General features: G+C 44.6%; 1 long non-coding RNA gene across 1 annotated transcript in view; it reads left to right on the top strand.

The window, feature by feature from the left end:
- The first annotated feature begins 2,053 nt into the window (after positions 1–2,053).
- LOC117346044 overlaps positions 2,054–17,594 on the top strand; it is a 31,517-nt gene continuing 15,976 nt past the window's right edge. The window contains exon 1 of the long non-coding RNA XR_004536542.1: positions 2,054–2,918. This is a non-coding gene — a long non-coding RNA (uncharacterized LOC117346044). The remainder of the gene's footprint in view (positions 2,919–17,594) is intronic.

The following is a 17,594-nucleotide window of genomic DNA, read 5'->3' as shown; positions in this document are numbered from 1 at the left end:
TTCCATGCAGCATCAGCCCCTTCCATCCACTGTCCGCCCTCTCCCCGTTCCATATGGCATCTTCCCTCTTTTTATGCTCCTTCAATAAACTGTCTATCCTGTGCCCCTTCTCTTCTCCTTTGTACATGATTGATTTCAGCTCTGCCACCTCTCCATTTTTCTCTCTCTGTCAACACCCTGTCCCCTATGCTCTGGGAACTCTCTCTTCTCCTTTCTTTCCTTCTCACCCCACAGTCAGGTATCTTCCCTTCCCTGATTCTCTGGCATCTCACTTCTTTCCTTTTCTTCCATCTCTCCCTCTCCCTCTGACATCTCCCTCTGACATCTTCTTCTTCCTTTCCCCCTTCCTTTTCCCTTGGTTTGGCATACTTTCCTCCTTCCCTCCAATCCCTGGCATCTCGTTTCATTCCCTCCCTCATCTTCTTTCTCCCTCCAGTTGGGTGCAGCAAGTCTCTCCCCCTCCACTCCCTTTCCTCCTTCTGTCACCCAAGGCCTGGCATCATGAACTTCTTCAGGCAGCAGCATTCACAATTCGCTGCTGTTGCCAGCTTCGGGCCTTCTTCTCTGTCGGGTCCTGCCTTCATAGAAACAGAAGTAGGCAGGACCCAGCAGAGAGGAAGGCCTGAAGCTGGCAACAGCGGTGAATTGTAAATGCTGTTGCTAGCCGAAGAAGTTCATGATGCCAGGCTGAGTACCCGTGGCAGACTGCTACTCTCCCCCCCACGACCTTCCTATCTCTTCCTCCCTCCCATCACGAGACTCTAAACAGCACTGCTCTACTCTAAGCAGGTTGCTTCAGGGCTTTCTCCTGCCATGATTCCCTCTGGCACGTCACTGATGAGGGAAGGAGGGAGAGATAGGAGGGTCAGATCGGGTTGGGGGGGTGCCCGGGATGATGATGAGGCTGCTGCTGCTGCTGCCAGCGAATCCAGCAAGGGTGAGGCCCCAAAGCACAGCACTGGCGGGACCCCCCTGACCTTTTCAGGCCCTAGGCCTGTGCCTACTGGGCCTATCCTTTAATCCGGCCCTGCTTCCCCTCCCCCCCATATGCCCTGACATCTCTCTCTTCCATTCCATGGTATAGTATCTCCTTTCCCTCCCTCCCATGGTCTTTGCATCTCTTTCCTCCTTTTCCTGATCTTCCTTCTCCCTCCTTCCCTCTCTCTCCCCAATTGGGTGCAGCAGCATTTCTCTTCCCCTCCCCCCATTAGATACAGCAGTATCATCAGCATTTCTCTTTCCTCCCCCCAATTTGGTACAGCAGAAGCAGCATTTCTCTTCACCCTCCCCCCTAATTGTGTGCAGCAGCATGACTCTTCCCCTCCCCCTATTGGGTACAGAAGCAGCATCATCAGCATTTTTCTTAACCCCCCCCCCAATTGGATACAGCAGAAGCACCAGCATTTCTCTTCCCCTCCCCCTCTAATTGGGTACAACAGCATTTCTCCTCCCATTCACCCCCCCCCCCCCCCGTCTCACACACCCGGCAGATTCGCTACAGACAAAGGCAAGTTGCAAGTTTCCCTTCGTCGCTGACCTATCTCCCAAAGGTCAGCGACAGAGGGAAGCTTACAACTTGCTGCTCTTGCTTACTTCGGGCCTTTCTCGTTGCCGGGTCCTGCCTTCGCGAAAACAGAAAGTAGGCAGGACCCGGCAGCGAGAAAGACCTGAAGTAAGCAAGAGCAAGTAAGCTTCCCTCCGTGGCAGGCCTATCTCCCGCATGCTCCGGTGCTCTAATGGTCCGTGCCGGCTTCTCTTCTCTACCCCCCCCCCCCCCACGTAACTTCCAGTTTCGGAGGGAAGCCGGGTTCGAGTCGCTTGCTGGGTTTTGTTTATTTTAAAGTCCGGCGGGAGTCTTTAGGCGGCTCTTCAGGCTGCGCGTTAAACAGTGGTGGCAGCAGGATTCGGCAGATGACAGCCGGGCGGTAATCTAAGTTTGCTGGGCGGAGCGCCCGGCTGAAAAGCGCTGGGGAGAACACTGCTGTGGTGCACTAGCCGATTTAGTGTGCGCTGTGACAAACCTGTGGCCAGCTTTGTCCCTGTAGGGGATAAAAGCAAAACACGGTCCCTGGTCAGAAGGGCTGACCAGGTTAAAAATAAAAATGTGGTTTTGGCTGACTACCCCTCAGACAGTGAGGTAGAGCAGGAGAGGCAGGAACATAGATACATCCAGCAGAGAGCTCTATCTCAGGACAGGTCCCCTAGAAAGCCTGAGAGGACTCTTGTTGAGAAGTGGAGTCCTAGGGCTGGAAGGTATGCTCATTACCAGCCTAGGAGAAACCTGAGTTATGTCCCTAGGGACTTCCTGCCTAACACAGCTGCTCTGAGGAGAGAGGGGTGGGGCTTTAACCAACATAAAAACAGAGTATGGGATCTCAGTAAGGAGGGCAGGGAAAGCCAGGACGGAGCTGGGGCTAACGAGCTCAGGCAGCGGCAGGAGAGACAGCAGAGCTTGGAGCCAGATGAGGAGAGAAGTCTCTCTCCTTCAGCCCGCAGCAGTGAGGACGTGGAGATGACAGAGGACTATCTCAACTCCACCCCAGAGGCTGCTGCACAGACAGAGGCTATGGACGTAGCTGAGCCATTGCTGGAAGCTAGCCATTTCCCCACTGACATGGAGGTTAGTTATTAAGGGGAAGGAAGCAAGGCTGTGATTGTGCTGTCTCCCGTAACCCAAGCTCAGCTGACAGAGATTAGGAGAAGAGCAGAGAAATCTCTCCGCTACTCTGTATGACTGCCCGGAGAGCTTTGTTTGCTCAAGGAACTTTTATCTGCAGGGGTGTGAAAGCTCCGTGGGAAAAACCCAAGTAAAGTTCACAGCTTATATAATGCCTTATTGTGTTCCGTCGGCCAGGAAGCTCAGCTGATTATAACGAACTGTGAAGCCTGCTCTGCAAGCCTGTCCGTGTCTGAGCTAGGTAAGCTGAAACGTTTAAGAAATTCAGTGCTAGGTTTTGAAACTGTGATTACTCTGGCTGTAGTCACCAGCTATGCAAAGTTTGAAAGTTTTGTTTTCCTGATAATTTTCATTTGCCTTTTTCCCTGGTGAAGAGGACTGTATGTAAACTGGAAAGTCCAGGGTATTGAACTGTATGTGGCATTGATAACAAGCCATTCTGACAACTGCAAGTTATTTTGTATTTTATAATTTTTGCCATGACATACGGGTGGCTGATGGTATTCAGACCCCCGGGTTCAATAAAGCTCAAGAACCTTCTTTTGAACAAGACTTACCTGTGTGGTCTTCTCTTTATAAGTTACTCTCAGTGTGGCCTGGCAGACTAGGCAGGCGCCTAGGGCTGTTCTACCCTGAAAAGCCTTCCTCCAACCTGAGGAGGTCACGCCGACAGGCCAGACCTCGCTCCATTCCCCAACCAACATCTCTCTCTGTCCTTCCAGCTTTTCTTTCTCTCTCCTCCACCCCTATTGGCAACATGTCTCCCTTCTCTGTTCTGATCTTGCAACTCTTTGTTCTTCCTCAGGGTCTCTCCCCTTCTGTTCCATAGTCCAACATCTGCCCCCTCTCTTCTGCCTCCCCTATGTTTCAGGTTTCTCCCTCTCTATCTTCCTTCTGCTATCATTTTGAGTCCTCCCACCTTTGGTCCAGGTCTTTGTGTCTCTCACTCTCTTTGTCTTCCCCGTCCCCAGGGCCTGGCATCTCTCTCTCCTCGGTTCAGAGTGTTTCAACCTCTCTAAGCCCTCTAGTAGTCCAGGATCTGCCTTATCTGCCTTGTCTTCCCATTCCCTTTTTGTTCAAGGCTGCTTTCCTGCCCCTCCTCAAGGTCCTTTTGTCTCTTCTCTCTCCCCTCCTCCCTGATCCAGCATCTCTAAGGCAATCTCCCTCCTGCCCGGGCCCTCGCAACGGGCCCAATTTTACCCCGATGTGTGGGACCTTATCTCCGCTGCTTCCCTTAGACTGGATCCCTCACCTCCGTTTTTCCCTCTGGGTCTACCACAGTTGAAAGTTCATTACGGCAGCCTGCAGAGCGAACGTAGCATGTTTTTGCCGCCACCGCACATTGTGTGGACAGCTTCATCGACTTGTCGATCAGAACTCCCAAGTCCCTTTCCTGGGAGGTCTCTCCAAGTACCGCCCGGATATCCTGTATTCATGCATGAGATTTTTGTTACCGACATGCATCACTTTACACTTATCCACGTTGCCTCTGTCGGCAAGAACTGTTCACGATCGTACCATCATGATGGCAAATCAAATTGAGGCAACACAAGTGGAGGACACCATTCTTTTCTCTCGTTTTGACTGAATCGACAGACATAAGCCATTTATCCCAGTTCAGTGTGATTGCAAGGTATGCTGTCGCTAACACACTACGTGAGGAAAGTCTTGCTGTTTGCCTATGAAAGAGACAACAAGAGGGGAAGATTTATTCAAGTCTTTCATTGAATTCGTTAAAGAAAAAGCTCTACCGATGGATAAACTTGTTTTGGTGTTGTAGCGTGGCCGGCCCTTATGCCTAGCAGTGACCGTCACACGCTTACAATATCGCCCTGGCATGCCTCTTTAAGAAGGAGGAAGCCCTGTTGGGAGTATCTAACTCTGTCTATCAAAAATCAGAATGGCATGGTTCACGTAAGTATCCAAAAGAAAGAAATCATGTTTATTGAAAATCCAGATGGGGCAAAGCAAAAAAAATGCAAGGAAACAAAAATCCAAAAGTTACTATAATGTGCCCCAAGATAATACGAATCTTACCAGCCTGGTCTGGTTCATGCTCCAGTGTTTTACTAATGTCCCAGGTAAGTTCTACTGCCAAGTAGTGAGAACTGCCCAAAGTATAAATGAGTCTCTTTAGCTCCAACATAAACTCTGAACTGTACCAGGTTGCAGTGCTTCTCTCTTCCTTTCAAGCATTAAGGAGCGGAAGGTCATGAGCTTTATCAGTTTAACTCCTTAGCACAGCAAAGCACAAACAAAAATATAACCCCAAACACACTACCTGGATGTCAGGCAAACTGACACCCAAGCTTCAGGGTTTTCACAGCATTCCAAACAATGCCTTGCAGTGTTCTCCCCAGAAATTTTTTCCATCCAGGTGGCATGAAAAAGTAGCCGGGTGGGGCGGGATGGAGAAATTTGGTGGTGGGGAAAATTAACCCCCTCTTTTACTAAGGTGCACTAACATTTTTAGCACGCGCAAACTCCCACACTACATGGGAAAACTAACGCCAGCTCAATGCTGGCATTAGCATCTAGCGCGTGTGGTAATTCTGCGCGCGCTAAGCACACGCTAAAACCATTTTCGCAGCTTAGGAAAAGGAGCCATAAATGTGTACTATTTTTATTAGTTAATTATTATTATTTTCCAATGCTCAATATAGCTCATCCAGTCATACAAGAATGGCTCTACAGCAGAAGTGCCCACACTTTTTGGGCTTGCGAGCTACTTTTAAAATGACCAAGTCAAAATGATCTACCAATAATAAAATTCTAAAAAAACACAAAGCACACTGTACGCAGAGAAAATGTTAATTATCATTTATATTCCGCGGGTTTTCAAAGAGGTCAAGGCAATGTCACCTCAGGAACAACTATACAAAATACACAAATATACTTCCCTCCGAGGCTCTATCGTTTGCGTACCAACTTCACTTCTCTTCTTTTCGAAACCGGAAGTTGCGTTCCTTGGGGGGTAGGGAAGAGAAGGGAAGCTAGCACGCACGCGTTAGAGCCCCGGAGGGAAGCTTACAACTTACTGCTTTTACTTGCTTCGGGCCTTCCTCGCTGCCGGGTTCTGCCTTTGTGGTAACAGAAAGTAGGCAGGACCCGGCAATGAGGAAGGCCTGAAGCAAGTAAAAGCATGCTGGCAAAAAAAAAAAAAGGCAGGCGTCAAAACAATTTTTGGTGGAGAGTCAGCCCGGGAAGGAGCATCGGCGGCAGCAGAAGGATTCACCGGGCGGTCATCTAAATTAGCCGGGTGGTGCGCCCGGCTAAAAGGCCCTGGGGAGAACACTGTCTTGTCCATGGGGCTTAATTGTCCTTAAGCATATTTCCCACAGCAAGCCAATCAGCACATCAAAAATTCCATTAAAAAAATCCAACTCTGAAAGGCAAACACCGAGCCAGCTCAGCTCACTTCCATGGCCTCTGGACACCAAGCTCTGGAAGAGAACTACAATCCATGTCCTCCAATACCTGGGTCTCCTGTGTTTGCTGCTCTGCCTCTGTGTCAAACATTTCCACATCTGTGGATTCTTGGGCTGGTGGAGGTTCCTTCCACCTGGGAACTTCCCTGGCCTCCTTCCCTCTCTGGGACAGCCAGCTTTCCAATTGTTCCAAGGCTCCTGTGTCCCGCCCAGTCCTACCCAAGGGCCAAGCTTTCTTCAGCTGAGGCTACCTCCTGCCATGTTTAGCCAGCTCTTTACAAAATGGAGGATTTAAAGGGGCCCTGTCTGTTTTCACCAGGCTATGGTCTAAGTCCTGTTCAAACACAGCCTGCACTTCCTGTCTTACAGGCACAAAGTGATTAGCCCTAACTAGTTTCACAGGGTGCCTTTTGAGGTTCTTCACTGGCACAAGGCCGGTACTGGTCTTGGGTTTGTGACAAACCCTCCCCCTTAAACTATGACCACCCGGGCATGGTCTACCTTTCTCTGGGTTCTCCTGTAAACAGACAACCTATCCAAGTTAGTGCTGAGATGTCCTGGCCCGTGCACTACCTTAAATCTAAATGTTTGGAGGGCAAGATAAGAACATAAGCAGTTGCCTCCACTGCGTCAGACCAGAGGTCCATCGTGCCCAGCAGTCTGCACCCGCGGCGGCCCATCAGGTCCATGACCTGTCAAGTGGTCCCTGCCTCATCCTATAACCTATCACTACTTCTGTCCGTACCCCTCAATCCCCTTGTCCTTCAGGAATTTATCCAAACCTTCTTTGAATCCCTGTAGTGTCTTCTGCCCTATCACAACCTCCGGGAGTGCGTTCCACGTGTCCACCACTCTCTGGGTGAAGAAGAACTTTCTGGCATTGGTTCTAAACCTGTCCCCTTTCAGTTTCTCCGAGTGCCCCCTTGTACTTGTTGTTCCCCACAGTCTGAAGAATCTCTCCCTGTCTACCTTATCTATGCCCTTCAGGATCTTGAAAGTTTCTATCATGTCTCCTCTAAGTCTCCGCTTTTCCAGGGAGAACAGCCCCAGCTTTTTAAGCCTGTCGGCATATGTAAAGTTTTCCACACCTCTTATCATTTTCGTCGCTCTTCTCTGGACCCCCTCGTGTATTGCCATGTCCTTCTTGAGGTACGGCGACCAATACTGGACACAGTACTCCAGATGTGGGTGTACCATTGCACGATACAGTGGCATGATGACTTCCTTTGTCCTTGCCGTGATACCCTTCTTGATGATACCCAGCATTCTGTTTGCTTTCTTTGAGGCTGTCACACATTGTGCCGATGCTTTCATTGTTGTATCCACCAGCACACCTAGGTCTCTTTCAAGGGTACTTATCCCTAGCAATGATCCCCCCATTGTATAGCTAAACATCGGGGGTTTTCTGCTGCACAAGCACACAGGAGAGGAGAGGAGCGTGGGAGCCCTTGCTCCGCCCCTCCCCCGGATCGCCAGAGTCTTCGGGAGACTTAAAAAGAACTCCCCACCGATTTTGCAGCCTTTCTGCTGCACAAGCACACAGGAGAGGAGAGGAGCGTGGGAGCCCTTGCTCCGCCCCTCCCCCGGATCGCCAGAGTCTTCGGGAGACTTAAAAAGAACTCCCCACCGATTTTGCAGCCTTTCTGCTGCACAAGCACACAGGAGAGGAGAGGAGCGTGGGAGCCCTTGCTCCGCCCCTCCCCCGGATCGCCAGAGTCTTCGGGAGACTTAAAAAGAACTCCCCACCGATTTTGCAGCCTTTCTGCTGCACAAGCACACAGGAGAGGAGAGGAGCGTGGGAGCCCTTGCTCCGCCCCTCCCCCGGATCGCCAGAGTCTTCGGGAGACTTAAAAAGAACTCCCCACCGATTTTGCAGCCTTTCTGCTGCACAAGCACACAGGAGAGGAGAGGAGCGTGGGAGCCCTTGCTCCGCCCCTCCCCCGGATCGCCAGAGTCTTCGGGAGACTTAAAAAGAACTCCCCACCGATTTTGCAGCCTTTCTGCTGCACAAGCACACAGGAGAGGAGAGGAGGGTGGGAGCCCTTGCTCCGCCCCTCCCCCGGATCGCCAGAGTCTTCGGGAGACTTAAAAAGAACTCCCCACCGATTTTGCAGCCTTTCTGCTGCACAAGCACACAGGAGAGGAGAGGAGCGTGGGAGCCCTTGCTCCGCCCCTCCCCCGGATCGCCAGAGTCTTCGGGAGACTTAAAAAGAATCTCCCCAACGGCGTGCGGCCGTTCGGCGTGCCGACAAAGGCGCACGACAAAGGCGCATGCGCCTTTGTGAGCGCCTTCGTGAAGCGCCAAAAAAAAGAAAGTAACCCGTCCCAACCCGGAGAGCCTATTGAACTCCACCACAGTAACCAGCCACCACTGTAACCAGCCTCAACAGGACTCCACCAGCCCCCAAAAGACTCCTAGCGATAAGTATAATTAATTAACTATAATCACTATAACTTATTTTTGACTTGCACGACCACGCATACCCACGCAAGACTAGGCTAATTGCATGACTACACAAATCTGCAGGAACTTTGCATGTCTATTGTGTACTTTCTTACTTGCTAGAAACACTGTGAAGCTAATTGTCTTAGCAAGTGCATGCATGACATTGCTTATTCAGGTTAAATGCATGATCACACGTACCTGCATGCACATATGAGCCTGCATGACTAGGCCTGTAAACAGAGAAATTTATAATTAGCCCGAATACTGTAAGGTTATCATTGCACTGCCAGGCAAGGCGCACCCGTAAGATCACAGGAACACGCACGAAAAGGTGCACCCGCATGTCATTGCATGAATATCGTGAAGTCTTATTACTGTGAAGTTTTCATACCTGTTACAAACTCATATCTGTTACTGCACCTGAACCAAAATGAGGGCACCTATTACCACACAGATAATTCTATGCATCATCTACCTATCCTACTACAGTTGCCGGGGCAACGACGAAAGACCCCCTGAACCAATCACAGTCCACATCTCCTGGCACAGACCACCCAAACAGATAAAACCAACCCCCTCCCCCCAAACACTACTTAACTGCTCCGAACTTGGCCCTTTTCAAATCCCCGCAATCAACACCATACACAAAGCGTCCAAACAACACAGAAACAAGACCAAAATTAACAAAAACTTAAAACAATTGAAACACATAGAAACCCCCACCTACAAACAATACAGGAACTTTAAGGGATATTATCTGAACGCTCGGTCAGTGAGAAACAAGGCACAGATCATACACGACTGGATCGAACATAACAACCCGGATATTATATTCCTAACGGAAACGTGGATGACCTCAGACACAGATGTCATAATGAAGGAAATGATACCCCAGGGCTATAAAATCATCCCAATAACTAGAAGCTGGAAAAGAGGAGGGGGACTAGCAATAATACTTAAATGCCACTTTAACTTCACCACAATGGACTCAAAAATCACAGAAGAAATGGAAATCATCACCTGTAAGATCACATACCCCGAACTGGAAGAATATCTAATAGCTACACTATTCTACATCCCCCCCAAAAAATGGTCAAATGCAAAGGAAGAATTTTTCGAATTCCTCTCGTCCAATACCATAAAAGGCCAATATAATATACTCCTGGGAGACATAAATGTTCACCTAGAGCAAAGGGAAAAACCGGAAGTGACAGAAATCAACTTATTCCTAAATACTCTGGGTTTTGAAATTCCAGACAAAGAGAAAACACATGAAAAGGGACACCAACTGGACATCGTCACTTTCTCACACAAAGACCCCGACATACAAAAAATACAATATCATATAGGAAGCTGGACTAAATGCATATGGTCAGATCATTATATCTATAATTTTGAATTACGCTGGCAAAAGAAACACTCAACTGAAAAACATAAAACCAAAACCAGTTCGAATAAAACAATCACCCGCAGAAGCATCATCAACCCCACAGAATTCTGGACCCATTACGAACTTTACCCCAAATTAGAGGAAGAGCAAGAATTCCCCACTAGCTGGGATAAATTCACAAAAGACACACTCGACCAAATAGCTCCCCTTCAATCATACAAAAAGAACACAAGGGCATCAAAAGAATGGTACGACTCCGAATTATTAGCACTCAAACAAGATCTCAGAAAATTGGAAAGAATATGGCAAAAAACCGACAAAGCGGAAGACAAAATTAAATGGAAACAAAAAATGAAAAATTATAAAAACCTGATCAAAGAAAAACGTTATAACTGTTATGCACAGAAAATAGGATCAGCCAGCACAAACAGTAAAGAACTATTCAAACTAGTAAATAAAATAACAGACACCACACAGATACTACAGAACCATCACGAGCGAATCCCAGCGGTCACCACCCTAGCAAATTACTTTAGGCAAAAAATCACTGACTTAAGAGCCTCAATACCCCCTCCCCCACCCAATCTCGAACTCAACCTTACATCGCAGCATAGTGAATCCATTGGCGATATGAGCTGGAAGCATTTCGAGCCCCCAGATTGGAACAACTTCCTTGCACTCTTCAACAAATACTCCAAATCAAATTGTCTACTCGATGAATGTCCGTCTCAGATCATGCAAGAGGCAATACCAGAATTCAAAAGGGATCTATTTAACTGGGCAACATACTCTCTCAAAAACGGAACTTATCTGGAAAATATGGGACACATCCTCATTACACCCATACCCAAAGACCAGAAGATCTCGCTCACTATGGCGTCCAACTATAGACCCATAGCGAGCACCCCCTTCTTCACCAAAATGCTGGAAGGGTTGGTCAACTTGGAATTAGTAAATCATCTAGATAAATTCTCTCTCCTAAATGACCACCAATCAGGCTTTAGAAAAGGATTCAGTACTGAAACAGTCCTAGGCTCTCTCATTAACCACCTATATAACCTTTTCACTCAAGGTTCCAGCGCTCTGATCCTACAGCTAGACTTCAGCAGCGCCTTCGATCTCGTGGACCACGAGACAATGCTCAGGTGCTTAGATGAAATGGGAATATCAGGAAGAGTATGGACCTGGTTCAAAGGATTTTTAACCAAACGGTCTTACCAAGTAGTCCATGAAGGAACCTACTCTAAACCCTGGCAAAGCCCTTCGGGAGTCCCACAGGGCTCCCCCCTATCTCCCACCCTGTTCAATATATACATCTCCTCCCTAGGCAACCTATTGCAAAAGCTTAACCTAACCTACTACATATACGCAGACGACATCTCCATATTAATACCTATAACAAACGCGACCTCAGCAAATTTAAAACAAATCTCCTCCATCATGACCGCTATAGAAAAATGGACTCTAAACTTCAAACTGAAACTAAACTCAGAAAAAACAAAGTTTTTCCTTGCCAGCCCAAACGAAAAAATATCCGCAACTACAATACATATAAATGGCCATGATTACCCAATACAAAAAACCATAAAAATACTGGGAGTCACCCTGGACACCCACTTGACTCTAACAGATCACATAAACTCAGTGACCAAAAAATGCTTCTTCATCCTTTGGAAACTGAAAACCATAAAAAAATACTTCGACCCGCTATCTTTCAGATTACTGGTTCAGTCATTGATTCTATCCACCCTGGACTATTGCAACATCGTCTATTTGGGGATACTTAAAAAAAATGTGAGAAAATTGAGAATAGTACAAAATACGGCCATCCGCTTAATATTCGGTCTAAAGAAAAGCGATCACGTTAGTCCATACTACAAACTCCTTCACTGGTTACCAATTGAAGCACGAATTCAGTTCAAATTCTCCTGCCTCTGTTATAAACTAATCTGGGGATTGGCCCCCAGCTACCTCCTACCTCACTTTGAATTCCACTCCTCTAACAGGCCTACCAGAAACCATAACCTCTTCACATACCCAAACATTACAGGCTGTAGATATCAAACCTTCTTTGACAGAACATTCAAATTCCAAGCAGCCAGACTGTACACTTGGCTAGGTTACTTCACCGATGGCGCCAGAGAATCATATAGTGCCTTTAGAAAAGAACTAAAAACCACCCTGTTTAAAAAATTCTTAACCTAACCAGACTCCCCTCTCATCCAAACAATCCCGTCCCCCCTCATCAGCCAAAACTCCATCTTTAATTTACCTACCAGCATGCTCACTGGTGCCCGTCCTCCGCTAACGTACCAAGTAATTAAAATAGTTCCTCACCAATACTCCTAAGCCATCACTTTCATCTTTAAAGTCTTTCTCCTTGTAACTTATTGACCGCGCATTCTACTTTCTCCTCTCCTACTTATGTTCTCAATTATTGCTGATTGTATAAAGTTACTCATTAAAAAAACCATGTAATAAATTATTGCTGATTGTATAAAGTTTCACATTATAAAACCATGTAATATTCCGACCCTGAAATTTTCCTTGTATCATCATACGATGTTCATTTCAATACTTTGTAATTCGCTGTCTGTACAGTTTTTCTTCATTGTGAACCGCCTAGAAGTCGAAAGATTGTGGCGGTATATAAGAATAAAGTTATTATTATTATTATTATTAACATGCATGACCTTGCATTTCTCTATATTAAAATGCATCTGCCACTTTTTTTGCCCACTCTTCCAGTTTTGTTAGGACCCTTTGTAGTTCCTCACAGTCTTCCTTGGTTCTGACCATGCTGCAGAGTTTGTTGTCATCTGCAAATTTGATAACCTCACATTTCGTCCCAGCCTCCAGATCGTTTATAAATATATTGAACAGGAGCGGTCCCAACACCGACCCCTGCAGAACTCCTCTCATGACCCATTGCCAGTCTGAGTATTGGCCCTTCACTCCAACCCTCTGTTTTCTGCCCGCCAACCAGTGTTTAATCCATTGGTATACATCCCCCTCCACCCCGTGGTTCCACAGCTCTTTAAGTAGCCGTTCGTGGGGTACCTTGTCGAATGCTTTTTGGAAGTCGAGGTAAATGATGTCTATGGGGTTCCCCTTTGTCCATCTGGCTGTTTATTCCCTCAAAGAAGTGTAGTAAGTTCGTGAGGCATGACCTTCCCTTGCAGAAGCCATGCTGGCTCGCCCTCAGCTGCCCATTTTTTTCTATGTGCTCACAGATGCTGTCTTTAATCAGTGCTTCCATCATCTTACCTGGAACCGAAGTCAAGCTCACCGACCTTTAGTTTCCCGGGTCACCTCTCGATCCCATCTTAAAGATAGGCATGACATTTGCTATTTTCCAGTCCTCCAGGATCTCCCCAGTTTTCAATGATAGGTTACATATTTGTCGGAGTGTTTCCGCTATTTCCTTTCTCAGTTCTTTCAGTACCCCTGGATGGATTCCGTCCGGGCCTGGTGATTTGTCACTTTTCAATCTATCTGTCAGAGGACGTCCTCATGGCTTACCTCTATTTGCCTAAATATATTAGGAAATCCAATCGTATATAATCAAAATGTATATGAAACGTATTGTGAATGATATTTAGTAGCAGGGAATCATTCATACCACATTTATAAGAACTCTTGACATCACACCATCAATATGAAAAAGAATAAAACAACGGAGAAAAATAAACCTCAATTGTGAGAGGCCGGGACTACACAAGTGCCCGAACCTACTCACATCATCACTGATTTATGAAAAAACTCCGTGTACATTTAAATAAATAGTTTCCATTCATGCACGGTAATATTTTTCAAAAGATTTTTTTTCAAAGATTTTTTAGTGCGAACAGTGTAAGCAGAGTTCAATATATTAGAACATATCAACAGCATGAACAGGATCCCCAACTGACTAAAATATTAGCGAGGGCTACAGTTCAACTTTACAGATATAGGCAGTTGTTTAGGCGTGGAATCTGGAGCAATACTAAGAGAAAAAAACATTCACTCATCTGAAAGTGTGAAATGACTCGAAAGATTCTCAATTTCTTGTCCCGACAGAAAAGTCCTTCTGTTTCGCCTGAAAGGCTACTTCAGGGGATAAGTCCAGTGTCCAAAAATCAACCCGCTTCTTCCAACGCAACAGTTGTAAAGCTGGCTCCTTAGATTTGATGTTATTATTGATTAAAATCTTACAAACTAAGATTCAAGAAACTAAAATAAAACATGAAGAACTTTTAATAGAAGCACGTAAAAATGTGGATTTTGAAAATAAACTAGCTGATTCTAATTCCAAAATGGATAAACTTCGTAGAGAAGTGAGAACGAATAAACTTAAGAAGTTCCAAAGGGATGAGAAAGATTATCAAACTGGATATGTGTACAGATGGTTGAATACTAATTATAAACCTAAGACTGTTAGATTTACCACATCGGGTGAATCCTCTGAGAACTTAAATAGTGAAGGCACTTCTACATCTGAAGATCCAGATGGGGATCAAGGCCAAAACAGACTAACTATAGGTCAAACAAGAGGGGAAAGAAACACTCGAGGCAGGGGAACATATCGAGGACGGTCACGAGCTCGATCACAGAAGAAACGGAACTAATTGTGATTAATATATCCAATAGAACATTGACTTTAGAAGAGACAGCTCTATTATCTAAAGGTTTAACTTTTGTCCCCATGGTAGCCCATAACTCTTTTCAAGCTCAAATTGATTTAGAAAAATTTTTGCGTAGACTAAATCTCTGCTCTTTTTTTCATGAGCATCCTGGTTCTGAACCGGATACATCTTGTGTTCAATCGAAATCTAAATGGAACCCTCCGGGTCCTCCAAACCCTATAATACAGGCCTTTAAAAATTTGATGACTCGGGAACTTCAACATATAGAAGAAATTGCTAAGATTCGGAAAAAATCCTATAAATTATCTTCTACAGAATGGATTGCCTTATAGCATTTAAGTAAAGATCCTACAATTGTCATCAGACGTGCGGATAAAGGTGGTGCTGTAGTTGTTTGGGGCTTAGATCTTTATATTGCAGAAGCTAATGCTCAATTGTTGAATGAGGAAATATATTTGAAATTACAACATGATCCTCTCCAGAAATTTTTGCATTAATTGCGGAGATTAGTGCAGAAGCAGTGAAACAAGGTTTTCTAACAAAAAAAGAGTTCAGTTTTCTTACCCCTCAACATTTTAAGGTACCTATATTTTACCTTCTGCCGAAGGTTCATAAGAATGCTCAGCGTCCTCCGGGTCGCCCCATTGTATCGGCTCGTGATTCACTATTAGAAAGAACAAGCAAGTATATTGATAAAAAACTTCAAGGTTTTTTGAAAAACATCAAATCATATATACAGGATACTACCCAATTTTTAAAAATGTTAAACGATCTGAAATTAGAAACTTCTATGGATTGTATATTGGCTACATTTGATGTCTGTTCGTTATATACAAACATCCCCCAGGAAGAAGCTCTTCTAGTACTTGAGATTTTGTGGAATTCTCAACCTAATGGGGATAGCAATTATACGCGCTTTCTAAAAGAACTATGTGCCATTGCCTTGAAAAATAATTATTTTATTTATAATGGAGAATTTTATAAACAACTCTCGGGGATTGCGATGGGGGCTTCATTTGCACCCACAATAGCCAATCTTTACATGTCTTGGTTTGAGGAGTCGTTTATCTATACACTTCCTGAGTTTCAACACATATTTAAATGGTGGCGTTTTATTGACGATATCTTTGTGATATGGTCGGGCACTTTGCAACAACTTCTGGACTTTGAGATATTAATAAATCAGTGCCACCGTTCCATCAAATTTACTATGTCATACAGTATGGATAAGATCAGTTTTCTAGATGTTTTAGTTCAGAAGAAAGATCACCACTTTGAAACCTCCATCTACCGTAAAGATACTGATAGAAACACCCTGTTGAAATTTGACAGTATGCATCCTGTTCACTTACAAACGAGTATTCCGTTTGCTCAGTTTCTGAGATACCGACGGATATGTAACACTAAAGATAAATTTATTCAAGAAGCTAAAATCCTTGAACAAAGGTTATTATCTAGGGATTACCTGCATGCAGTGGTTAAAAAAGCAAAAAAACGAGCTTTACATAATCCGAGAGAAGTGTTATTGGAATATAGAAGACCTCAAGTAGAAGAATTGATTCCATGTGTAATAAAACAAACTCGAATGTCTCAGCAAATTGTTAAAAAAATATAATAAACATCTTCCATTACTCAAAACTCTTCCATGTTTTGAAAATAAGAAATTTATTTTTTCTCAGTCAAGGAATAGGAATTTAAGTGACTGGTTATGTCATACTTCTAAAGAACGTTTTGACCAAGAAATTTTGGATACTGTATTGGGACATAGCCCTTGTGGTCATTGTTCCAATTGTAACATAATGGTTACTGCTTCTAATTTCATTAACCCGAGTAACGGCAAGAATTATAGTTTACGTCATACTTCTACTTGCCAATCTACTAACATCATATACATACTTCAATGTCCATGTGACCTGATTTATGTAGGTCAAACCTCACGTACTTTAACTGTGAGATTAACGGAGCACAAAAGCTGTCTAAACACCCGGAAGTTGACAGCTCCTATAGTTACCCACTGTATCCAATATGAACACAGGTTTGAGAATCTGAAATGTTGGGTGATCGAGAAGATGGTTGTATCTCAGAGGAGAGGAGACATCAGGAGAGTGCTATGGCAGAAAGAGCAACAGTGGATTAACCGCTTGCAAACTTTAGAGCCTCATGGTCTAAATACTGTTTATGAGTGGCAACCTTTCTATTGAACTTTGAAACTTCTTATGAAATATAAGATCGCTAACTTCTTATGAAATATAAGATCGCTAATTTTGAACGTTGTAATGTTCCATGAAACATAGGACTAATAATTTATGTTGGTTGTATATCAGCTGAGGTTTAGCCTATCATGCATCACGTTTTTGTGATGATGTCATGTTGCCCGGTTCGTTCGTTTTTTTGTTCGAGCCGGGCGCGTCTCGCAGTCCCAGAACCATTTTGAGAGGAGCTAGCTTTACAACTGTTGCGTTGGAAGAAGCGGGTTGATTTTTGGACACTGGACTTAACCCCTGAAGTAGCCTTTCAGACGAAACAGAAGGACTTTTCTGTCGGGACAAGAAATTGAGAATCTTTTGAGTCATTTCACACTTTCAGATGAGTGAATGTTTTTTTCTCTTAGTATTGCTCCAGATTCCACACCTCAACAACTGCCTATATCTGTAAAGTTGAGCTGTAGCCCTCGCTAATATTTTAGTCAGTTGGGGATCCTGTTCATGATGTTGATATGTTCTAATATATTGAACTCTGCCTACACTGTTCGCACTAAAAAATCTTTGAAAAAATTTTTTTTGAAAAATATTACTGTGCATGAATGGAAACTACAGTGGTGCCTCACACAACGAACTTAATTCGTTCCAGGAGCAAGTTTGTTATGCGAAAAGTTCGTTATGTGAAACGCGTTTTCCCATAACAATACATGTTAAAAAAAATAATTCGTTCTGTAGCATAAAATATGCTAAGATGACATAAAAAAAGATAAATTTTTGGTTATTATTTTTATTTAGATACATCTAAAAACATAATTGTTTTTTAAAAC

This window comes from Geotrypetes seraphini, chromosome 12, assembly GCF_902459505.1.
Source record: "Geotrypetes seraphini chromosome 12, aGeoSer1.1, whole genome shotgun sequence".
Lineage (NCBI taxonomy): Eukaryota > Metazoa > Chordata > Amphibia > Gymnophiona > Dermophiidae > Geotrypetes > Geotrypetes seraphini.
Note: the sequence above shows the minus strand (reverse complement) of the source record. Positions and strands in the feature narration are given on the sequence as shown.